The 25994-nt window shown below is 39.7% G+C and overlaps 1 long non-coding RNA gene across 1 annotated transcript; it reads right to left on the bottom strand.

Annotated features, from left to right (window-relative positions):
- LOC109961218 (uncharacterized) lies at window positions 1-24035 on the bottom strand. The gene is made up of 3 exons (XR_002275104.1): window positions 23907-24035; window positions 3468-3550; window positions 1-112 (listed from the first exon to the last, which is right to left on the bottom strand). It is a non-coding gene; the product is annotated as an uncharacterized LOC109961218 (long non-coding RNA).
- Window positions 24036-25994: the final 1959 nt, after the last annotated feature.

Below are 25994 nucleotides of genomic sequence, written 5' to 3'. Positions count from 1 at the left end.
CTTTGGCCTTCGGAGATGAAACATGAACCAACAGGGCAGAGTTTACATCAGCACACGGCAATCACAGGAGCCAACTTCCCAAAAGACTTGCCTCTGATCACATCAGGGTGGCCTTCGAAACATAAACACAGCTGATTTAAGCTCTGACACGAACATATAAAAAGGTGCATGAACTACATTTTACATTTGCCCTTTAGACATTTAGCTGGCAATCTTATCCCGTGTGACATTTGTTTTGAATTTCTCCAAGTGATCACTGAAAGGCAAAAAGCCATCAAGTTTTTTTTTTTTTTTACAACTCTGTACTCTGATGGCTCTAAATAGAGACAGGAAATAACTGTTTGAACTGTCGCGTCTTTAAAGCACGTTATAGCTCTTAAATTATGCCATGAGATACAAGCAAAGTCAAGTGTGCTGTACTTTGACCTTACACCTACAATAGTTTTTGTGCAAAATGCACAGCATCGCTTTCAAAGATAAAGCTCCCCTCTGCTGCAGTGAATTAGTCCGGTGCATTTTTACATCAGTTCAACTGATACTTGGACCACTCCCTTATTTAGTACTTGTACACACTATACTACTACAAACACTGTAAAATCTATGTAATCAAAATGTATTTTAGCTACTGTAAATGCAGGCTCCCACTTTTAAACAAGGTGGACAAAACAATCAGATGCTAAACCTTCTCAAGATGAGACATTGAGGACATATGAATGCTGAATCGCAATTACAAAAAGCTGAATTAAAGAGGAAGAGATATTTTAGGATCTTTCAGCTGTGAATAAAATCTACAGCCTTTTTGTCAAGAAAAAAAAAAACAGCTGCTGCTGTTAATCTCTTGCTCTGAGATTTACAGCACAAACTAATGGATGTTTTGAAGTAAGGAGAAAAGATTTCCCTCCATCAGAAAAGGGGAGGGAATTTAATCTACGGCATTTTTATTGAAACTATGTAATGTTCCTCCAACTTCGAGTTCAGGCGAAGAAGAGGATGATATAAATCAGACGAAGGACCTCCATCCTCTGGGCCGGGAGAGCTGAAACCCAAACCAAGCCGAGGTTAATGGAAGTTCAACTCAAGATTTATTTTAATTGTTCTATTGTAATTTTTTGAACTCAAAGAAAATACTGTTTTTGTTGAAATCGCTTGCTAAATTATACCACATCTGTAGTGAAAAATATAACGTGTCCAAAGAAAACCTTTCCCCCAATCTCTAGGTTGAATTATTATTATGCTAGAATTGTATAACAGCTCCATTCACGAAGCCGAGTGTTTACTTCTATAAAAAGTGGCTGCAAATTAAAGCAGATTTTCCTAATTTTTTGGTCCTACTTTCAGTAATTTATCATCTGTTAAAAATATTACATTGCTGGTACTTGAATTTTAGCCTCTAGCTTTTGTGATTGTCAAATAGAGGTGATTTCACATTTACAAAGTAAGTCAAATAAGAAGTAATAATTATCAACCCATTCCAGAACAAGTATCCACTTGATGAAACTACAGCGCACTGCCTCCCAGTGGGACACTTCTATAAGGGCCATTCTCACGTCTTTCATTAGACGACAAGCAAATTAATTACTCAACATGAGTTACTGTGGAGTTTCAGTAACTTGCAACAGTAGCACATGTAGATCAAAGGGATAGTATCTATATAAACTTTAGACAGGTGCAACATTGTCAAGCGCACAATGAAGGCCAACTTCTGGCCTTGATCAGTGGCTCAGTGTCTGTCCTTGATCGCTGCCAAGGAGCTTAAAGTGTGGTTCTGCATGAGTCAGTGCAGGAAGCCACCGCATGAAGCATGACAACCACACAGGCCGGCTTCAGTATGAGCATCTGTAAACAGGGACTAGCTGGTAATCTGCTCCTCCCTCCGTTCCTGCAGCCCCAGCTGTGTAGGGGCCTATTTTAGACATCCAGACTGCATGCTGGGATACTGTGCAGTGACACCCTGTGAGCAGTGATCAGCATGAAGAAGTGTGTGTGTGTATGTGCATCTGTGTCTGTGCAGCAGGGGTGGGAGCTGATGATAATTATTGAAATAACTTCCTGCCACCTGTCTCACTGTTGCCTTGTGCCAAAGTACAACACATAGTGATGAAACGGTTGAAGGAGCTTCTACAAAACTGACAGCTGATGGGGCAAACAGATGCGTTAGGCTCTACCTCATTAATGCCCACAGTATTTATAATGATGATGTGGAACATTTTAATAATAACTGCTGTAAAACAAAAGCAATTCAATCTACATGCTGAAGAGCAATGCTGGGAGAGCTGCTGCAGCCAGTATCTGGGAGGTCTTAATACAGTAAGAAGTCCTACACTGCACATAGCCGATGCCTGGCAGCACCCAGAGAAGATGATGATGATGATCTGGGTAACTAGCCACCTGATGTTGTCTTGCCACATTTGACTGGGAACAGTCGTCAGTGTACTGGTCTATAAGGGGAGTGCTATTAGCTTTTAAGTCGTCTTTCTGAAGGTGGTTGAAATCACAAAGTGACACCTGAAGGATGTTTAAACTGTAAACTACATTCTGTGCCACAAATCCATTTTGAGTCATCATCCTTGCCTGGGATCACTCTACTCCTGCTTTCATCCAAATCCTTGGCCACATCAAGTGACAGAGCTCATGTAACCTTGGCTCTTTAACACCTCTTCTAAGTAGTCAAAGTGCTGAGCCAGCAGGACTATGCTGAAATGAACCCAATTTAATGTTACAGAGTTTTAATATATCAAATTGTGTGGGCGGCTTAATGAACCGTTGTACTATGAACCTTTATTTAAACATTAAATTTAAGCTGTAGTCTTTGTAGCCTTTCTTGCCAAGGCGTCTTTTCTGTGCTCATTATATACACATTTTAAAAGGAGTTTAGTGTTTTTGGATCATTGCCTCATTATAAATGTACTCTATGAATGTTATACCACATCTAATGGGATACTATTTCTCCCCCCACTTGAAACCTAAGATTTTTTTACTGTAAGTGAAAGGTTCCAGTGTTTTGAGATGCTCAAATTTTTCAAAATTTGTGTAAAACTAAATACTTTTAATGTCAAATTTAAAGAAATTTCTGTGATTCTTATTTCTACCACTTTACCTCAGTTAGTTTTTCAGCTTTGGTTCAAGTTTTCCCCATAAACAAAACAAAAAACAAAAAGGCAAACATTTAATCAGGATCTAAAATATCACCATCATGGCGGGTAAAGTTGCTTGTTAGTGTATTTTTGTATCACTCTCATGTTCATCCTCTCTCTCATGCCACAGTGCGCATTTATATGCATATATATTTATAAATCAATTGTTTCTCTTTTGTCCACATTCTTTTTTTTTCTTGTTGCCTTACAAAAGCACAGTGGGAGCCTCTATACCGAAGTCAAAATCCTTCTGTGTTTAAACATACTTGGTCAATAAAGCTCAGACCTGCTTAGGATACAGTTTTGTATCTGTGGTGTAGGAGCATTACTTACAGCATCACATCCGATCGCCAACAAGGCAGCAACCAGTAGCTTCTGCTTGGACCTGTGTAGCTGCACCAGACGTGGGCATGGACCTAAAATTTGTGAAAGAGATGCTTCATGTTACATAAGTACTATTCATGTCATTCTCCTTTCCTGCACTCTGTCAAGTTGTATTAACATTATTATTATTATTATTATTATTATTATTATTATTAGCATCATTACACTGTTACTCATTTCTTCTTCCATTCCTTTTTCCTGCCACAGCACTGACCCTGCAAAGAGCCAGGCTACTGTTGCACCTGACACCAAGTCAGCTTTACAGCTCCATGTGGTAGAAGACAAATGGGTATAAGTATACCCTCCCTGACATGATGGGATACAGTTCCAGGCATACCTGCCTGGGCCTCAACTAAAATACCTCAGAATAAAGTACAAAATGGTGGTGGTTAAACCCAGTGCTATCTGTGACCCTGATATTTCACACTGTCTTGATTTCCTCCCAGGCTTTACAGTGCTGGGCTGGCAGCCATGTTGGAGCTATAACTGCAAAGGGAGATAAGTGTCATGACCCCAAGGCTTCATTACCTCCCACACAGCTTAGCACTGGATAGCATTAGCTGTTAATGACCCTTCTAACTAAAAGGGGTGATTCAGACAAACAGCATTCAACCCATAAAGCCACCGCAAGAAGCATTTTGCTAAATAAGGACACTGTCAAAACACAAGATGTTCCTTGTGTCTGTTTTCAGAGAGCAGGCATTTGTGTTACTTTCCAGGGGTACTGTGTGTTTAATAACACAAACCGATGCAACAAGTTCGTGTTTAATTGAAAAGTAGCTTGTGAAAGTGATTAATTAATTGACACACTCATAATAGAGCTCAAAAACATCTGCTACTGAGAGCTCATATTCAAAATAAATGGATTTGTTAATCTTTTCTGTCTTGAAGAATTATACAATTTTAGCAAAATGATTTTATTAAGCTTATTCATAAGTGTTAAATGATTATGTCTTATAACCAAAAGCCATCAACACAACTAATATTGGCTTTAAAAGTTGCCTTGATGGTCACACAATGAAAGCTGTACCTTAGTTCATCTGCAAGTACGTAACAAAGTTAACAAGATTTGATTACAAGGAATCTAAATTTAGCTGAGCAACTTATTAAATCAAATAGAACAAAGATGTACAATCAGAGTTTGGGGCTGCTAAGATCTATTATTTAATAAGAGAGCCCCAATGTAATCTAAAGTGTATCCAAGAAATTTGCCGCTGTGCACTGATGTTTTCCTGAAATTAGATCTGTCTTATTTGCTTTTTATTCACATGCCTAACGTGAATGTGTGTGAATAAATATATGACATAATTTCATTGTTCTGCTTGACTCTTCTCAATTTGTGGCTGTAAAATGAAATGATGATTGCATGTGTGCTTGACAGTGTTCAACTCTATTAGATTCTCAGCAGGGACTCTGTCCAATTCCACAACACCATTCCACAATTTTCCCTTTGTTTTAACTGCAAACAGCATGTCAGAGTGTAAATATCTGTGTGTGCATGACAGAGAGACAGGTAGAAGACATTTAATATCCTCATTGTGCCAATAACACTGACATGGCTGCTCAACAATATAAACAGTTTAAAATTTAGTTTTTTTTTTGTTTTTTTTTTACCTCTGTGCTCATGCTTAAACTGTAGCTACAAAACTCCACTAAAGTGCAGACATGAGCTCTAAAGACACAAAGTTGTCTGCTTGATACTGTTCACAAAACACCTTTTTACTCTGGTTCTGTTAATAGCTGAGAATCCTAAATTGAGATGTTTAACAGGGCTCCAGATCAGCCTTTGACAGGGCACACATTTATTATATGCTAAGTTATGTGGTTCTCTATACTGCCTGCGCATGGCTCAGTTTTCCATGCTGTAAACTCGGGTATAAAAGGTCAAGGGCTGTTTGGGCACGTTGAATGGATTTGGCAGCACATAACAGGCATCTTGTCTCTCTGATAGGTAATAAAATCTAACAAATTAAAAGCCTTATGCAACTCCCAAGACTGGTGACATTTACGCACTAATCGCCCTGTTCATGGCAACAACATTTGCCAAATCCCAGTCATTGTCTAAACCCCTGTCACTGACTTATTTTTCTTCCAAATATAGTCGGTGATATTGGCGTCTTTGCACTGTTGCAATAGTGCCACTGTTTACATTAGGAAAGGTCAGCTGTATACTTGAAGTAATCTCTTCAAATACACACTGTACTGATGGGTAATGAAAAGGACAGACTGGTTATGGAGCACTGTCTGCGACTTAATATTTATTTGCAATCACAAATGTCACTTTACTGACCATGAAAAGTATTTAAACAGATGTTGCACATGCTGAAAATATGATGTCTTTAAAAATTCAAACCGATAGCTGTCTAGTGGCACTGTGAGCTTCCAACAGCCCATTTTCCACTAAAACAAGCATATGGTCATGTGCCATTAGTTTCATATGCGCCCCTAATTCACTGTGTGTCTGACAGGAGGCTTCTGGCAAGGCCTGATATCACCCAATGCCATTCCATGCCTCTTTGATATGGTGATTTATGGCATAAAGACAGCGCAGGAACATTATGTTAAAACATAGCATGTTGTCGGCAGGAGATACAGACTCAAAGACTGTTTGTGTGGGTTCACAATGTTCGGCGGCCTTAACATTCCTGAACTAATCCTGCTTGTTCATCCCTGGACTCACAAACAGCAGCGTCAGGTTTCAGCCGCTCTTCAGTCTACTCTGGGACTGTGATGACAGGGGACAATCATGTAATAGAGTTCAGCTCTTATTATCAGCATGTTGTAAAACTCTGTGAAGGTGATTTTCATGGACTAACATGGAATGTCAGCCTATTTATCACATCTGATCTATGGATTGATCTGATATATGGTAGAATATACACATGGGCGATGAATTAAAGGAAAAACCGACAAAGTGTTTCAGTGAGGGATTGGGCCACCACGTGCCACCAGAACAGCTTCAGTGCATCTTGGCATTGACTCTACAAGTCTCTGAACTCTACTGGAGGGATGAACACCATTCTTCCAAAACATTCCCTAGTTCATCCCAAAGGTGTTCTATAGGGTTGAGGTCAGGACTCTGTGCAGGCCAGTCAAGTTCTTCCACACCAAACTCACTCATCCATGTTTTTATGGACCTTGCTTTGTGCACTGGTGCACAGTCATGTTGGAACAGGAAGGGGCCATCCCCAAACTGTTCTCACAAAGTTGGGAGCATGAAATTGTCCAAAATGTCTTGGTATGCTGAGGCATTAAGAGTTCCTTTCACTGGAACTAAGGGGCCAAGCCCAGCTCCTGAAAAACAACCCGATATCATAATCCCCCCCTCCACCAAACTCCTGGCAACCGCCAAACCCAGACTCGTCCATCGGATTGCCAGACAGAGAAGTGTGATTTGTCATTCCAGAGAACACGTCTCCACTGCTCTAGAGTCCAGTGGTGGCGTGCTTTACACCACTGCATTTGACGCTTTGCAGGTGCACTTGGTGATGTAAGGCTTGGATGCAGCTGCTCCACCATGGGACCCCATTCCATGAAGCTCTGTACGCACTGTTCTTGAGCCTATCTGAAGGCCACATGAAGTTTGGAGGTCTGTAGCTATTGACTCTGCAGAAAGTTGACGACCTCTGTGCACTATGCATCTCAGCATCCGCTGACCCCGCTTTGTGATTTTATGTGGCCTACCACTTTGTAGCTGAGTTGCTGTCGTTCCCAATCGCTTCCACTTTGTTATCATACCACTAACAGTTGACTGTGGAATATTTAGTAGGGACGAAATTTCATGACTGGACTTATTGCAAAGGTGGCATCCTATCACGGTACCATGCTGGAGTTCACTGAGCTCCTGAGAGCAACCCATCCTTTCACAAATGTTTGTAGAAGCGGTCTGCATGCCTAGGTGCTTGATTATACACACCTGTAACCATGGAAGTGGTTGGAACACCTGAATTCAATTATTTGGATGGGTGAGTGAATACTTTTGGCAGTATAATGTAGTTGGGATTTGACCTCCCTTCTGTCACACAAATTTATCAATAAATTCTCATAAAAGCTTCCTCATAAGCAGATCCATCCATGGAACATGATTGGCTCAATAGCTTTTGCCTCCTCTTGTGGCCCGCAAGTTGTATCAACTGCCTGCTTTGCATGGATATGTCAAGGCTGGTAGAAAAATCAAGGTGCCATTTTTATTTTAGGTGTGCCACATGCACACACATCAAAAAATAGGTTGCCACCTTTGTACGAAACCCACCCCCCTTTGCTACCTCCACTGCAAAAATCCTAGAGCTGCAACTCATCCTAAATGGTCTCTTGCTGCCCTCTAGAGTACTATTACACCTCCCTCATACACACACACTGTATAGACACACATACCAACACAAATATTCCTACTCACAGTGAAGTTCCAGGACACTACCCTCTCTAGAACAAGGACAGTCCAAATAAGTCATGACATGCAACGCAGCAAGGACCTTCAGCACTTTGACATTTCCAAAGATGGCAATGATTCAGTGGCATCACAGAAGTGAAGTTGTACTCACTAAAACTATATTAAACCAATCAGCCTATGCATACAGTATTTAATATATACAATATTTTCAGGGTAGTCAAAGGTTTGGAAGTGGAATATACACCAAGTTTGCCCCCTGACATGTCAGGACAGATGTCAGGAGTGTGGTTGTGGTAGTAGTAGAGGTACTGGCACTTCAAGGAGTAGTAGCAGCCATGTAAAGGTGATAATATCAGAAGGAGGAGAGTATGTACAGAGAAGGGCTGCTAGTAGCTGTAGCATTAATATAACCAGTAGGAGCATAGTATGAGGGATTGAAGTAGTTGTAGCTGCAGTATTAAAACACTTTTAGTAGAAGTACTGGTACTGTGGTAGTGTACCAGAAGAGTTAACTACAGTCCAAACATGCCTCTTCAGCTCACTGCTGTATTATTTAAAACATGACCATGCCTGCGGTCTGGAGATTCATTGCTCCCTTTGCATATCTTTGGGGTGATGTCTTCATCAGTGAGGCATGTAGTGAGCTGCTTCCATGATCCGTTTAGTGTCAGCAGAAGTCCTGCGCATCCCCTCAGGTAAGCCCCTGTCAGACTCCAGACAGATAAAGCAATACGAAGAATAACAAAGTGAGGGACATATCCCAGAGTTTCTCCTCGAGGCAGTTGGTTTGTTTTTGCCCAAGACCTGTCAAATTCTGAAGAAGGGCTTAAAGCAGGGAATAACCCCAAGTGATGAGTGAATGGTGTAAGACAAAAGCCAGACATTCAACCTTACAACATTCTGGCTGAAAAATGCATATGTTGTACCCCACAGCCCTGACACTTAACTATATTAGACTGACACTGTATGTTTACAGCAAAGAGATGAACTAACATCAAAAACCCACCCCTTCAACTAAGCTAACGGGCTGCCGGGTAGCATGTCCTTTGCTATAATCTTTGTGATGAGGGTTGTTGTTTGCTCTGCATGTCGATCATCAAACTTCCTTCTTCGGGTGACAACGCTATAGCAACTGACTGTTGATCTGCAGACCACACCCCACTTTCTGCTGGATCCCTCGCCATCAAATAGCTGTTGTCGATTTATGATATGCTAACTTAACCGGGCAGAGTTTGCACCGCACCTCATTTTATTGAAGGGGTTTTTATGGCTGTAGTCTCTGCATGTTTCTGCTGTTTGTATTTGGCGCTGTAATAAAATGATATACTGACCATGTTATCACAAAATTTCCAGGTGCAGGTAAAAGTTTAATGATGATTTGAATATTCTAAAATAATTGCCCATCTCCACTTCAGTATATCACTCTTTAGTACTACCACTATCTGGCCAACCGCCTTCTCTCAAATGGGAATGACTTGTATGATAATGACCTTGTGTCAAGTAGGATGGTGTTGATAGGGACCACTGTGGACTGGCCTGTTTTATTTTATTTATTTAGACTGGCTGCTGAGCGGCCATCCAGGGCAGGCAAGGTGTCAGACAGCCTCTTGGGTCCTCAGGCCATCTGTTTGGGGTCCTACTTTAGCAGGGGAGACGTGTGGCCATTTTCTGCTTAATTAGGTCCAGTAAACAAGCGCTCATCAAAAAGCAGCTGCTAACGTCCCCATTAAGACACAAACACACACACACACAGATACATGTACACATGCATGAGGACACAAAAACAGACATGCCATAGAGATAAAGTCACACAAACACATCAGTAATGGCTGTGGTGAAGATAAAGGTCAGTTCCAAGCGTCAGCTCTCTCACCTTGACCACTTAAACTGCACAGACACCTGAGAGCCTTCCACTGGTTAATGTCTTGTTACAAAGTAAGAGATGTTTGGCAGTCTCTTGTGTCTGAATGTGGGTTGACTACCATTGCATTATCTCAGAACATTGTTTTGTACAGTATGAGCAAAGTGAATGTCTGTGTTGCATATGTGTGTAAAGATGCAAAGGTTTCCACATTATCACCTCAGAAAAATTAGAGAACATGAAAGTGCAAACAATTAAATGCATAATAGCACAATTATGGAGCTTTGTGGCTCGCCTACACACTACAACAAAACAAGGAGAAGCAGGAGTCGCATTTTCACATCTCACACTCAGCCTCCTTGTTTGTGATTTCACACAACAAAGTTGTAAACTGGAGGGAAATATACTTAACCACACTGGACGTTTGCCAAATTTCCATAGGGCATTAGCAACCAACTGGTGCAGGCTCATTAAAGAGCAGAGAAACCTATAACCATTAAAAGGCCATTAGGCAGCATGTAATTTTGTGGAACTAAATGGTGGAGAGTAATCAAAAGCACATGAAGCCCAGCTGGGCGACTGGGCAAACTGTTTCGATTAGGGAGGAATCCATCATCGACAATGGCAGCTTTTTGGGGGGTCAATTTTCCTGTGCACTCAATTCTTTCCCTCTGTCACTTTCACTCTCTCTCTCTTTCTCCGTCTGCAAATTTTATGCTCTTTGTCATTAGGATCATCGTTACAGCCAAAACTGCAACAGACGAGATTTCTATCTATACACCTGTTTCACAAGACTCGTTCACAAAATGAAGCTGACAGTTCTCCCTCCTCTAAGATAAAGATAATAAATAACATCAGTCATATTTGGTAGTACCTAATCCTCGTGTCAAATACATCACCTCCAAGAAATAACTGAAAATTAGGGGCAAGTTAAAACTTTATTTTACAATATATAAAATAAAAATGGTCCCCAAACACCCACTGCTGTGCAATTGCTGTGTCACTGTTTATCAGGCACACTGCTAAATATGAACAATACACAATGAGAACTAAGACTGGTAAAATCTCAATATCAAAAATGGGGAATTTTACTATTTCTCAAAACTCCCTGCATACTCACAGCGGACCTACAAATCATAAAACAGCATATAATATTGGATTGGTATCCTATTTCTTTATTAGCTACTACAAATTGCAGTGACAGCTCACATGCACAAGGTTTAATTCAGCAACTTCACTATAAAGTTCACCTCAGGCAAAAGTTTCAGAAATGAGGTTTTAAAAATTTTAGAGAACCACAACTGCCCTGGGCCTTGTAAAGGTTGTGTTCAGCTCTCAGACTGACTCCCTTCAGTGGTAGAGGGTGTCCAAGAGTAAGTTTATGTGTAAAACAGACCAGTCAAGGTGCATATTTCTTGTTCTGTTCTGGCTTTGATGGCCATTGTGCAGACTAACTATTCAGATTAGGATAGAATTTGGACTGGCATACCTTTCAGGGATTAAATCAAGTGCATTCCACAGTATTCACACCCAAACCAAAAGACTAGAAACATTCATCCTCTCTAAATTAGAGTTTGACAGTTTTAATGACACTTTTGGCCAGTAAAGAACAGGTTTGTAAGAAAAAACAAGGCTTAAGATGACAAAATTAAAAATGGCCACTGAACACAATATTGTCACAATCTCTCCCACAAAAAACATTTTGGACTTTTAGTTACCAGATTTATCCAAAGTGCTATAGCAAAATAAACATCCAGTCATGTCTCTTTGAAACATTATGTGCCCTAGACCGCTACGGAAAATGTTACTATCAAACACATCAACCAAGTTGCTCTGGGTGTGTACAGACAAAGAAGAAAAGGTTGAGCGTGAAGCAGAGGAGGATCTAATACGTCAAGGAAGGTAAGGGAGAGAAGGACAAAGGGTTCCTTCTCTCAACACCTCATTTATTACAACTACACTTCCGTCTGTTTAACCAGTCACAGCACACAGGAAGCATCAGGGCGTACACACGGCGTGCTCTTCACAATAAGACTGAAGACCAAACCTGAACTGCAATACTAAATTCACTCACTATTGATCCATTAATGCAAAGAATTTTGTAGCCGTTTGATAGAAAAATCATGGGAATGAAGATCAAATGTTTAACTTTTATTTCGCTTTATAATTAGTTACAAAATGTTCTGAACTTGTTGTTTCTGTTCTAGAAATCCAGCTCTCTTCCACTCATTGTAGCAGGAAATGTGAGTGCATTTATTCGTGTCCTCTAAGTACACTTGCAAGATACTCACATTTAATCTCAGAGTGCACAGAACAATTTGTAGAAGTGCCAATGCATTTGTCCATCTTGTAGAGGACAGATGTTTCAAATCCAGCTCAATTTAGTTGATTTCATTTATTTTACAGAGTCACTGACATTCAGCCAAGACTTTAACACGAAGGCCAGTTAATCTGGGAAATGAAGGAGAGAGCGTGACCGTTTGCCTCGTAAAGGTGAGGCATGCCTTTGCAAAAGTCAGTCAAGCTGGAGAACACACTTCATTATGACCTACTTTATAGTCTTCCATTGTTGTCTTTATGTATATGTACTATACTGTATGTGCTGCACGAGTGCCTTCACTCGACTTTTATCCCATTTGTGATTATACTTCCAGTACTGTCGTCCTGCCTAAAGTAAAATCTGGATAAAACTGAATTCACACCAAAATCTAGGCTTTTAAAGTTCTAACTCTCAAGCTTAAGATTGCTGATGTCTGTCAGTTTGACCCAGTACACTGACCACAACACATTAAAGATATTAATGTCAGAATTTTGGCTTCTTTTACCTTAAATTATAGACTATGCTGACAGAGAGAAACTCCTCAATGTCAGTTGTAGACCTGCCAACAGGTCCATGCCTCAAACCCAAACAACCTTTCAACAACTGAAATAAACACTATGTAATTCCTGGCTTGCTTCATAACCCTAAATTGCCATAACCAATTTAATTTATTGATTAAACATAATGCAAAAATGGGTGGAAAGGGGTGAAAAAAGCATCTTATGTAAGTGAAATAAAAAGTTCCAGGAGACTTGCACCAAAAACATTCTATCCATTTATACAGTACTTCAACTAAAACTGCTTCCTCAAGAACAGAAGGGTCAGTGGCCATCTTAATGGTATTCAGTGGTACCTCCACTGTAAGAGTACACTCGAGGACAGTGCATACAAAGTTTACCGCAACTGATCAGGGAGCAGTGCAGTATAAAGCTTGATTAGGCACTCTGGTAGCTGTTATAAAACAAAAATGCCAAAGCAGTACTTACAACCTGAATTAACAACAGAAGGAAAATATAAAAACAAAATATTAATTTTAAACTAATAAAACTATATACACATTACTGTACATATGTCTTAGGCCACCATTAGATCTGTTGGTTTTTTGTTTTTTATATTTATTTATCAGAATACAGCTAGAAAATATAGAAAATATGTACACAGTATTAAAAAAAAACAAAAATTTGCAAACAAACTGGATACTCAGGATGGGGTACTCAAGCTGTTATAAAGAAATATGAAGGATCCAAAAAGGTCGAGGACAAAATAGAAGTGGAAGACCAAGAAAACTGTTCAGATCTGATGAGACATTTCTCAGAGTTTCTTCTCGAGAGACCAGAGGAAATCCGGCAAAGACCCGGCTCAGCATCTGGCAGCTTCATCTGGTTGCCAAGTTGGTTCTTCCACAGCCCAAAGAAACTTGATCAGGAACGGCCTTTGTGGAAGGACAGCAGCCAGTAAACCACTTTTTCAGAAGGAGGACAGGGAGAAAAGGTTGAGATCTGCAAAAGCTCACAAAGATTGGAGTGAAGATCAGTAGAAAAGAGGATTTTGGAGTGATGATTCGAAGTTTGAAACTTTCCGGTCCAGTCAGTATGTGAGTTGGAGAGAGCTGGAACTATGAGTGGTCATGATGAGACATTTCTCAGAGTTTCTTCTCGAGAGACCAGAGGAAATCCGGCAAAGACCCGGCTCAGCATCTGGCAGCTTCATCTGGTTGCCAAGTTGGTTCTTCCACAGCCCAAAGAAACTTGATCAGGAACGGCCTTTGTGGAAGGACAGCAGCCAGTAAACCACTTTTTCAGAAGGAGGACAGGGAGAAAAGGCTGAGATCTGCAAAAGCTCACAAAGATTGGAGTGAAGATCAGTAGAAAAGAGGATTTTGGAGTGATGATTCGAATTTTGAAACTTTCCGGTCCAGTCAGTATGTGAGTTGGAGAGAGCTGGAACTATGAGTGGTCACAGCCTTCGGTGAAACATGGTGGAGGGTCTGTCAAGATTTCAAGACTGGCTCCCCAAAGAATTCAAGCTGTGCTAAATGCAATGGGAGGTCACACAAAACACTCACTTTAGAAGCCATTTTGTTCTGAAAATGTTATGCTTTTTAATATTGTGTACATACTTCCTGTATTTTCTGGTTATATTTTAAAAAAAGAGAAATAAATATAAATTATCATTACAACCTTGTTAAAACACAAAAACTAATATTGATCTAAGACTTTTGCACAGTACTGTACATATTAAATGCTTAATCTAATATTTTATTTTTAGCCACAGCACTATTTCCATCCCCTATGCTGAGTTGAAAACCAGCCAGTTTCTCATGTTTATGCTGAATTAGCTGCATCATTTGCCCACACTCTAAAATTATGGGATGTTGTCATTTTATTAATGACACTCAAGCAACAATGATTGAGTATTCAATGGAAAACTAAAGTGTTTTCACACTCCATCTCTGTGCAATGGAACAACTCTTTCTTCTCAATCATACCCTCCGCCCTGCCTCCTCCTCCTCAACAATGTCTGACTGGTGTGTCAGACGCTTATGCCCTCTAACTAGTTTGATTTACATGGATGAAAAAGAGGAGTTAAGATGTTAGTCCTCACTCCACCATAATTGTATTTTACCACTGCCCAACAAATCTACTGCTGCATCTCGCTTTGGGCTTGACATGTGCAGGAGCCCCAGCCAGCAAAGTCCTGCTGTCCCAGACAACCACACACAGCTACTGCACACATTTAACTGCACACAGATAAAGCAAATAATTTACGTAATCTGACATGACAAGGAGCTCTAATGTTACAGTAATCATATTGCAGGCACGCTAGATATTACTGTAAAATAGTAGCAGTCTTAGAGTCTCCCTCTTAGGTCACTCCAGCAGCAGCTTCAGGCTCTTCCTCCCTTTTCTCTCTCACTACAAATTATTCCCATGTTTCCACATCGACTTCGCCCTGCAGTGAGCGTGTGGGACACTGAAAGGCCCCACCATGCACCAGTACTCACACTCACTACTTCATATCTGGAGCTAACAACACAGAAAAAGAAAGTGCTTCCTCTTCCTCATTTGTTTCTGTAGTACAAGCGTTCTAAACACAAAGGAATATTTCTCACGTTTTCTAGCAACCACATCTGGCACCATCACGAAGGCTGAGAGAAAAAAAAGAGCAAATAATGGCTCAGTAATCCTATGAAATAGCAGACCAATAAAAAAACAGACACCCGGCATCAAAAGACACCAGAGGTTCAGTACTGTTATGCTATGGAAGATCTGGTTTAAATGTAGTTTGTTCATTCTCTGCAAAATACTTGATGTACTCCAAAAACACATCCATTTGGTGTTGAGGTTCATCATTCCCTCTGTCTCACACACAAAATGCAAACACACAAGCTGACTCTGCTCTATAAGGGCAATTATGAAATGCAAAAAGGGCTCCTTGTCTGCTGTATGTAAATGTGTGTTTGCCTTGTCATTCACCAAATTCTCCTGCTCTCCTCAGCAACACAATACAAACACACTTTGTTAAATACTTGTTATTATGTCTCCCTCTTCAGCTGAAGAAAGCCTGGAGTTCTCTCTCTCCCTCTTTTTTATCCAGTTTCTTCCATTCTCCAGTGGCTGCCATCACTGAGTTTACTTATTCTGCATCTTCTGACCAAATCACCTGCACCTGCAACCAATCAGCAATCAGTCCTTGTATTTCTAGAGGGAATCCAACAAGCAGGCCACCATGTCTATTCATGTTCTTTCTTGGCAGTTGGCAACAACTTAATATGTGCATTACTGCTACCTACTGGACTGGAGTCGATTCATGTTCAGGTTTTATTATCTGTCCTACATCTGATTTGATTATCAGTTGCCAGTATTATTCTTGTTTGCTAATTCTGACAGTATTCTTCATGTGTTGCCATCAGGTTACTGGGTCAAATTGACACAGAACATCAGCAACTTTAAGTTTAAAAGTTTAAAAGTTAAAATCCTTTTCTTCAGACAGTGAAAAGAAAAAATGTGCTGCGCAGTATGCTGAATGCAGAATGTTGGGTAAAGGTTTATGTCCTGTCTCCTGCACACAGAAAATGTTTGACCTTGCTTTAATCATTGAGGTCTTGTAGAACCAGTTCCCATGTTTTTTGAACAGCATAAATTTAGAATATTTCATTAACTGTTGATTTCAGTATTTTTATTTAAAAGTTGAAAGGTATCAAAAATAACTGCAGTAATAACAGTAATAGTTAAGTACTTTAAATTCATGATCCCACTGGTTTCTCCCACGTTACAAATTCCATCCAAAACTCTAAACAGGTTGAGATATCAAATCAGAATGACTGGCACTTGTTGTGTTCTAGTGTCCTAAGATAACCACAAGCGTATCTCATTTGCGCCACAGGACCCCTGCTGCTTTGTGGTGAGATGTCTGTTTTTATTTATATCAACAGGGAGGAGAGGTGGAGAAAGCTGAGATGATGAGGGGGAAGGATCCCTCCCACCAAGCTACCCACCCAACACATACTAGGACATAACACTCCAGAGATGGACTGCACCTGCTGTGGCCCCTGGCACGCCAGGCTCATCTCCACAAACACCTCCTTATATTATAGACACACACGCACAAGCCAGCTTTTATTTCTGTCTGTGTTAGTTTCTTTACTTACACTATTGTGTCTTCATTTGCTGTCCTCACCTTGCCTGTGCAATACACCCATATGGTTCTAAGGCTGTTAAAAACACATGATTTAATGTTACTGTACTGTTAGATAGACAGACAGACAGACAGACAGACAGACAGACAGATAGATAGATAGATAGATAGGGCTGTCAAAGTTAATGTGATAATAACAAGTTAACACAAATTCCTTTCAACACCACCACCCTGTAGTCTGGGAAATCAGGAAGTGATGCAGCAGCAGAAATGAGCAGAAATGGATAAAGAAAAGGGTCTTTTGAATGTCAAGTTCAGTTAGGAAGCCCTGCCAGATGGTTCTCTCAACAAGACCAAAGTTAATGGCATTTACTGTTGATTTGAACTGAATTATCACCGGAGTACGTCGACTCTCATATACCACTTGCTGGACAACTCTACAAGCAACATACTTTCAGTAGAGATAACAAAATGGGCGGCTATAGCTTGCAGGTCAATTAACATTGTGGAGGACGAGGGTTTGCATGAAATAATTAGCTTTGCATCCAAAGACTGCACCACTGTAACCAAAATATACAGTACAACCTGTATGAGATCAAGAAAGCTAAAGTGAAGGAGGCACTGGGCCAAACAAACACAGTTGCGTCAGTTCGGGGTCCCTTTAAGGTACATTAGAACCAGTGGTGGAAGACGTGCTCAGATCCTTTACTTAAGTAAAAGTAGCAATACCAGCAATACAGTGTAAAATACTCTGCTACAAGTAAAATATTACATTTCAAAAGGTTAAATTTGTTTGAACCTTTGTCTAAAATGGGCAAAAAAGAATACCGTACATTGATTTCTATGAAGAGAATCATTCAGAGGACACTGGTGATATCACACCTAAATTGGGGAGGCTGTTGAACTTGTCCAAAATGATCTCTAACTTGTTCTCACATGTCTTGTGATACACAGTGGTAACAAAAGGCCTGGTGCAGAAATAATCAAGGAGAGTCCACTTAATATTCAAAGATATATAATGTAGATATATAAATGCAGGAAAGAAGTTAAGTGAAAGTAAAACTGTCAGCTGGGATAATATTACCTATTTTGACATGTAATCAGGTATCACTTCTTTGTTTTCCAACAGCAAGAGGACTTCAGTCTGCCTGAACATAAACTCCTGTCATTAAATCTGTCCGCTGTTGCCCACATTACAAATACAAACCAAATGGATGATTTTATTTTTCCTTGGTATGTGGTCAATTATACATGAGCAGTATGTTCTAAAAATGGCTCCTCAGGCAAAAGGTAATTACCTGTCAGGAAAGCTCCAGTCCAGTGTTTGGTCAGTTCAGTGTGATGAAGGATGGAGATGGGGAGTTTGTGTTTATTTGTCAAATGTGGTTATTACCCCTGTCAGGCCCTCCTTTGAAATCCCAGGCTTTTGAACCGCTGATGGCGATGTAGAGGCAAAAATGTTTTCTTAGTAAATTTAAGATTCAGAAAATTCAAACAATAGACAGGCCACTCAAAAAGGTAATATTTTCTGAATCTGATATTTATTTAAATGGACGAGCCATAGATTATTTGTGTAATCAAAAAGAGCTTTTTGCTGTTCAGTCCACAAAGCTTTCAAGTCTGAATGTGTTCAAATAAATAAAGAAAACGAGTCTGAAGTCTGAAATCACACACAGATGATGAGGGTTGAAGTGTGTAGTCACATACCATGGGAGCCCGTTTGCTCACTGCCAGAATATAAATGGAGTTTTTAATTGTTTCTGACTCAGGTCTCTGGGCTGGGTCTGGGTAAAGCCAATTAAGAGACTGGAGGAAACAGTGAAGGATTGTCTGCGGAAAAGGGCTGTGACTTTCTAGTAGGCAGGTTGACAGTGTAAGCAGCTGCATGTTATTGTGCACATATGTGTCAGTCTGTGTGCAGCTTATGTGAGACTACTTTGTGTTTGCATCTGTACATGTGCATGTGAGTGCTTTTCTGTGTGTGTGTGTGTGTGTGTGAGAGAGAGAGAGAGAGAGAGAGAAAGACAGTGAGCGAGTGCAGTTTGAGTTCAAGGGAAGAAAATGTCATATGGCATATCTGATTACATCTTGCAATTTTTTTTTGTACAGTATTTAGCTTTTTCCGCCCCTGACACTGAAATCCCTGGCCACTGCAAAACTATCTGGAGATTGAAATCAGACCCAGAATTCTGGTCAGACTTGGAACCAATACAGAGAGAAAAGCAATGCCGAGAAACCAGCTCTTAGGTTTTATGTGACTTATGTGGTACTTAAATTTCACCCATTGTTTTGCACAGTCAAAACAGTGTTTCAGGAAGAAGAGAAAAGTGGTCAGTAAAATTTATGGTGCAGTTCACCAATGTGAAACTTCATACAGTATGTGAAGCTGGGTTTCCTTGTACCATGTGTGTCGCTGGGAAAAAAGACTTTTGTGCAAGTCATGCTGTGAATAAGTTGGTGTTGTTCTCTGTTATCACTATATGGCCTCCACTGACTGCATTTTGTTATATGCTGCAGGTGAATGTTAGTGCTGAACGAGACAGGCCCTTGCTTTTTGATTATTTAGGACTGAACCTGAAATAAATATTTGGAGTCACAAACTCCATTGTAGCTGCACTGTAAACATCTCAACTCAAATTCATGTCATTTATGTTGGAATAAATATTCACAGGAAAAGGTAAAGCACACCACAAACAACAAAATTAAAAACATCTTCTAGTTATACTCACAGCTCAACAGTGCATTATTCTGTTAGTATTAATGTGACATGATTTGAAGTCACCCTAGATAATGGTGTGATGGTGTTATTGCTGAAAGATTTTAGCGTCTCCACTGAAAGCTGCTTATTTTACTAAATTGGATTTTCAGTATCAGGGTCGAGCCACTAAACAAGAAGAGCAAGTTCCTATTAATAACTTATATATTTACAATACAGTGTTATTATTTTAAAAATGAGGTCCCAATGGTTTGCATGCTGACACTATGCTGGTTGTTACTTGCCGACTACAGGCTACACCGAGGTCCCTGGAGGCCTTTAGACTCCGGGACAGAGATCACTACAGTATCACGCTCATTCACCACTGCTGCACAAAAAGCACATTACCCTGATGAGAATGTGTATTATGTCCACACAGGTTTAGTGAAGTATGTGAGTGTAGGTATGCAGGTATGTACACATGTGGTGCTGTGCACTGTTTATGGGTCAGTTTGTGTGTACACCCACTTTCTGTGTGCAAGTGTGCATGTATGTGTGCATTTGCAACACATAGATTTACACATAAGCGTGTAAGGAAATGACCTGATTGGTGACGGGGCGGTGCTGGGGTGCAAAGTATGAAAATGCTGTAACTTAATAAAATACATGAACTGCATGAATTCGCCCCTTGACCACAGAAACGTCAACTTTTATGACAAAATGAAAACTTTACTTTTGATCTAATTTATTGTCTGAACTGCAACAACTCTTTCATTTTTTACCAGTTTTAATCAAATTTGTAGTGTAGTGGTCAAATTGCTGCCCATAAACAAAGCACATATAAAAGAGTGATGGTGCAAAGCCTCACACTTTCTCTATTTATGGCATGCACATTTTTTGGAAAGCCATCAATTTTCTGTGAGTGTATGCACAGTGCTGCTATGTTGGGATTTTCCTCAGCTGAAAAGGGTGCTGTAGTCTTCTACTTTGTGGGAGCTGATGAAAAGGCTTTGGTAGGTGTTTGTGGCTGTGACGGCAGCAATAAATGTCAATGCATTCATAGGCCACACAAGCACACTCTCACACACAACATCCTAACAGTGGTGCACAACTACACGCTCAAATCCTAAAAGAATCACATAAAGCAAGTCAGGAGACCTTTGAATGCAATATGAGACAAACAGGTGTGCAGACAAAGCCTAGAAGAGACAAAGATGATACATGTGTTTGAGATAAAAAAAATATCCTCTCTTGAACATTCACAAAAAATGCACATATGTAACTACAGCTGTAAACATAAATGAGCATATCCACACACATATGTGTCAATAAATTACTGTACAGACAGAACACAAATGCAAACAAAGCTCTCAGCCATTCTTTTGTTTTGAAACAACTAATTCTGGAGAAGATAGACCAACCAAATCACAATACACACCAGGGAGAGCTGACCTTCACCACCACAGACACAAACATCGCTCCAGAACAGAGGGGGTTGCTGACAGAACAAAGAGAAGATGAGCCAACACAGTAATACTGCTAATCAAACTCCAAGGCAAGTACAACATTCAGGTGGAAACTAATTAAACATTAAACATGATGCATTGGCAGTACGGCTTGTGTCTCTGTTTAGCTATGATACAATGGAACATGATCAGAGGGTAAACCTGTGTACAACAGGTTTTGCTATTAGCACCGCAGAATCAAACAACAGCATCCTCTTGATAGACTGATTTCTTTTGAGAAATACTTCAAAACTCCAGATTACATCTAATGACAACCTTAAATACGTAATGGAAATTTATATTTTCAATAATCATTCTAACTATGTGATAAAGCTGAGAAAGCACCACAAGGTTCATTTAACAAATGGAGTTGCCATGATGTTATGGAATTGCACATACGTTCAAATTACCATGTTTTTTTTTAGCACTTAAATGACTTTTATCCATGTTTACATAAAAACTGAAATGTAAGTTCAATCTCGACCTTGGAAGCAGCAGCTAAGAAAACAATCTCACCACAGCCATTTAGCAGATGTTCTGGACCATAGATCAAGCTTGATTTAAGGTTAGATTGACATCATAATTAAAAGATTAATGCACATGGTACAGACCCGGCCATCACCACAAACTCCACACTCATTATTTGCCATGTTACATTGAAAGAACACTACTTTATATCCTGCATTATTAAAAAAAAAAACACGTGTGTGGGATGTAAATCTGCAGAATCACCAGGAGACTCGGCTGTCCTGTCCTGTTTCCATACGAGTCATTCTGCATTAACATTCAACAATGTTAATGTGAGAAATCCATCACGAAAAATATACAGAGAGCAGTTCTGACCCCAGAGTAGCTTGAAATACACCAGAAAAGCCACTGCACAGTTTGTATATTCTGTGTGACAGTCCGTTTTTCTATATTTGAAAACCTCTTGTTCTACCATTGCTTTGCACCTTTCAACCTATGAACAGTACAGTCAAAAAGTACAAGGAAGATAAAAAAAAAAAAAGAAGCTAATTATAGTATGTCATGACAAGATAACTCTTAAAATGTACTGACATCACAGACTGGTGATGAATCTAATGAAAGAGTAGTAAATATTTTCTTATGAAGCAGTTCTTGGGGGTCTGACACTTAAAAAAAAAGTCCAGCAGTAATTCAGGGTCTAGTAACCACAGTTTCTTTATGAATAATCTAACGGCCTTTTCTATAGAAATCAAAATCAAATTATATTACAATTCTTACAGTAAATTCAGAGCACTCACTTTATGATAATTTGATTTATTTATTAGCAGGCTGATAATAACCAAACATTTCTCTTAGCATTTCTTCCACCAAACCAAACATCCAGGACAATATGTATTTTGGAAAGTGACCATGGTGCAGAAACCCCTGTTATTATCAAAGCAATTATTATTTTGTGTGTTCTTCAGTGTAAAAAAAAATCCAGCTGGTATCACACTAACACAAATGTATCACCTGACCTTTCATATCACCTGCAGCTGCATTTACACACACACACACACACACACACACACAGTAACTGAGTGGCTGGGGATGGATTCTCTAATTCTCCAGGGGGCACTTTAGATGGTCATGCCTTTCCCCCCTGTGCCACTATAGCACTGCCACTGTCTGTTTCACATTTAACATGGAATCCCCCCAACACACACACACACACACACACACACACACTCTCTGATAATGCCTGTTTCCCATTACAAACACATGCATGCATAAAACACATACATTCATCTAACACTAACTGACAAGCATCCAGAAAGACACAAACACACAGGCACACACAATTCCTCTGTCCCTGCCCAACATTAAAGCTGAGTCCCTCTGCACCAGAAGGCTGTTGTTTATGTTGGTATAAACTATTGCTCTAATTACCCCATATGTAGTCCTCCAAAAACATTGACGCTCTCTGATGAATATTTAACGACCGAGCTCATACACATAGACACAAATGCATAATAATGATATGTGTGACACCATCAAACACTTCCTGATTAGAATTTATCACCAACAAACTGTGTTAAATTGGATCAGCCTCTCTTCTCCTCTAGTAATTATGTATATCTCAGAAACTATGGTGACCCCTAAGGACAAAGCACATACATGAGTGGAAGCATGAACGTTATGGGACGTTCCAAATCCAGAAATATAAAATATACCAAAACATATACAAATGACCATGTATTTGACATTTACAAGCATTTTTTGGTTTGTTAAACATATCAAATTTGAAAAATAAAGTTTGATATTACATGAACTCAGTTGTAACTTTGCTGCTGATCCCAGAACACTTGTACCGATTCTTATTGCATATTTTTATTGCAGATTTGTACAAGTTTTGGACTCTGGATTTGTAAAACATTTCCCATCATGTTTGTGTTTCTTCTCATGTATGTGGTTTGTCCTTAGGGGCCACCATATAAAACATCCCTTCTCTCAAATATCCCGTCAACATACTTACTATATTTACATTACATCTTCACCCTTGTTTAGCATAACATCATGATTCTGTATTCGACACATTTCAGATGACTTAACTAAAACTTCTTGAGACTGTAACTGCTTCATTCAACCTGCAGTCAGTGGTTATTTAACAACTGGTGACGGCTTCTGATGCAGCAGCTGTAATAACCGCAAGCTAATCTCAAAAATATCATGCAGACTCAGTGATGAATGCTGTCAGTGAACAAAAAAGAAAGAAGAAATATCTGACACAAATTGCTTGTTTCCTTGTATTTGTCATGAATAGTTCAAAATAAGATTGGTCCAGGGAGGACTGATCTCTGTGATCACAGACCATGAGTGCACACAAACAGCAGTATCAAAGCAAACCATGGTGACTTCCTGACAATTTAGTGCCTAGGTAATTAAAAATCTAATGGATTTGTCTTGTATCTAGTGTCTCATTTTATGAATGAAGAATACATAAAAAAGGGGCATGAAGCTGTATTTACTTACCAAACAAAACTGACTCTGACATGGGGGATGGGGTGACCTCACAGAGGGTGAAATCCAAGGCTTGGGGACTGATAATTGGGAGGGTTATGGCAAGCTGCTCGGGCCATCATTAGTTAGCATCATAGAGGCAGATGCTTCCTGTGAAGAGGCAGGAGAGATTTCACTCAGATGTGGTTAAGTGTGGGTAAAGACTTCCAAGATTTACTCCTGTGAGTGCAAACACACATACAACACACTCACACAAACAGGCATGCCAGATGCTTTCTTGCATAAATGCCACATGTATCGTTGAGATGTTAACATTTGCATTTTGCTATCTAGGTTATTGCACATCTGTCTGTCATGGAATAGGGATTCCTCCTCTGTTGCTCTTCTTGAGGTTTTGTCCATTTTTTGGAGGAATATACCATAAGTGATTTGAGAGTCTAAGAGCAGAGGGTGTCATAAACTGGACAGGCTGTTGATAGAGGGCTGTACAATTAAAATATGACCTGACTTGAATTATTTTTTAAAATAATTGCAAATAAGTAAGACAGGACTGTTGTAGTGAAAATATGAATTTTTCAAAACACAAGTCAGGACACTGCTGGGGGGGATGCTGCTGCTCTGGAAAAATGCTTCAGAAACCTTGTCAAAGCACTGAAAACTAATTGAGAACTCAAATATGTTGTCTGAGCTTTGATGAGGTTAATCTGTCAACAGAGAAGTTGTGATAGAACACTTGCAATACGCCAACCCATAAAACCCTCGAACTCTGCATTTACAAATGTATGTATATACAGTATGCAGATGCTGGCACAAACACTCAATTTCTAGGCATACGTACAAACCCATATTCATAAACAAGCTCGGCATTGGTCAACCATGTTTTCATGTTAGAAACATGCATTTTCCATCTGCCATTTTGAGCAGTGGGACACATGAGTCACCAGTGTTTGTTGAAATCTGTTAGAAGTCAAAGAGGGTATAATATTACACTCTTTAACAGCCACATTCTCTCTTCAACTGAGATAAATTAGCATAGGAAAGAGAAAATAAACTCCCTCCTGTGATGAGTGAAAGACAATGAATGTATTGAGATTAATCACTTTTGGGAAAATACATAAGCATGTAAGTTCATACTTCATACAAACAAACATACACACATTCTTGTTTAATCACATGCACACAACCATATATTCTCATGCATACGCACACAACTGGCCACAGTTTTCCCTTAATACAGTACCTCCATGATGGGACGCAAGGAGCTAACACTAGCATTAGCTTTTCACTACAGTTTTTTTTGACAGGATTGAATCAAACCTGTGTGCTTTCTTTTGCAGAGTGCTCTTTTTACAAACCCTATTTTGTATTTTGTAAGTAGACAGAAGTAGTTTTATGATTGAAAGGGAGAAAGCAACAGGAGGTTGGAAAGGGACATTGTGAATAAAAAAAGACATTCTACTGATGTGCACTTTTAGATTTTCCAGTAGGTGCAGAGGTAAAGGAATATTTAAAGTCACACGAAGGATACACCCACAATACACAGGGGGACAAATGGGGTAAACTCAAACGCTTAACAAACTCCACAATGCACAAACCATATTACTCTGATCTGTTACCTTGTATTCCAGATCCAACAACACTACAGAGTACTGACACATTTCCTCTGATGTGCCACCTCAGGCATAGACGTGCTACAGTCTTGGTGGATTTGTAAAGGAGTAGACACAGAGTATAGAGTGATGTCTGGCCCAGAGGGAACAACAGGTCTGCCCTTCCCTGCACCTCCACCTCCCCAGTGACTTTTCATAGAAAACAGTCCTGGCAGATATTACAGCTCCTTTTTTTACCACCTCTTAAAGAATCAAAGAAGCCCTAGACCTGGCACACAGACACACAATTGATAGCACAGGTACACACACAGTACCTCTATATGTATGCAGACACTTGTCTGTTGTGATATTTGTACAATGTGTACAAACAAGTATAAATGGAAACTAAGACATGCCAAACATGCTGAATTATACTTCTACATACACACACAAAACTGAAGACAGCCTAACTTCAGCTGCACACAGACATATTAGAATTTGTGAGCAGGAA

Source organism: Monopterus albus, unplaced genomic scaffold (assembly GCF_001952655.1).
Source record: "Monopterus albus unplaced genomic scaffold, M_albus_1.0 scaffold52.1, whole genome shotgun sequence".
In the NCBI taxonomy this organism is placed as follows: Eukaryota; Metazoa; Chordata; class Actinopteri; order Synbranchiformes; family Synbranchidae; genus Monopterus; species Monopterus albus.
The sequence above is the reverse complement of the archived record's forward strand: the minus strand, read 5'-3'. Positions and strand labels throughout refer to the sequence as shown.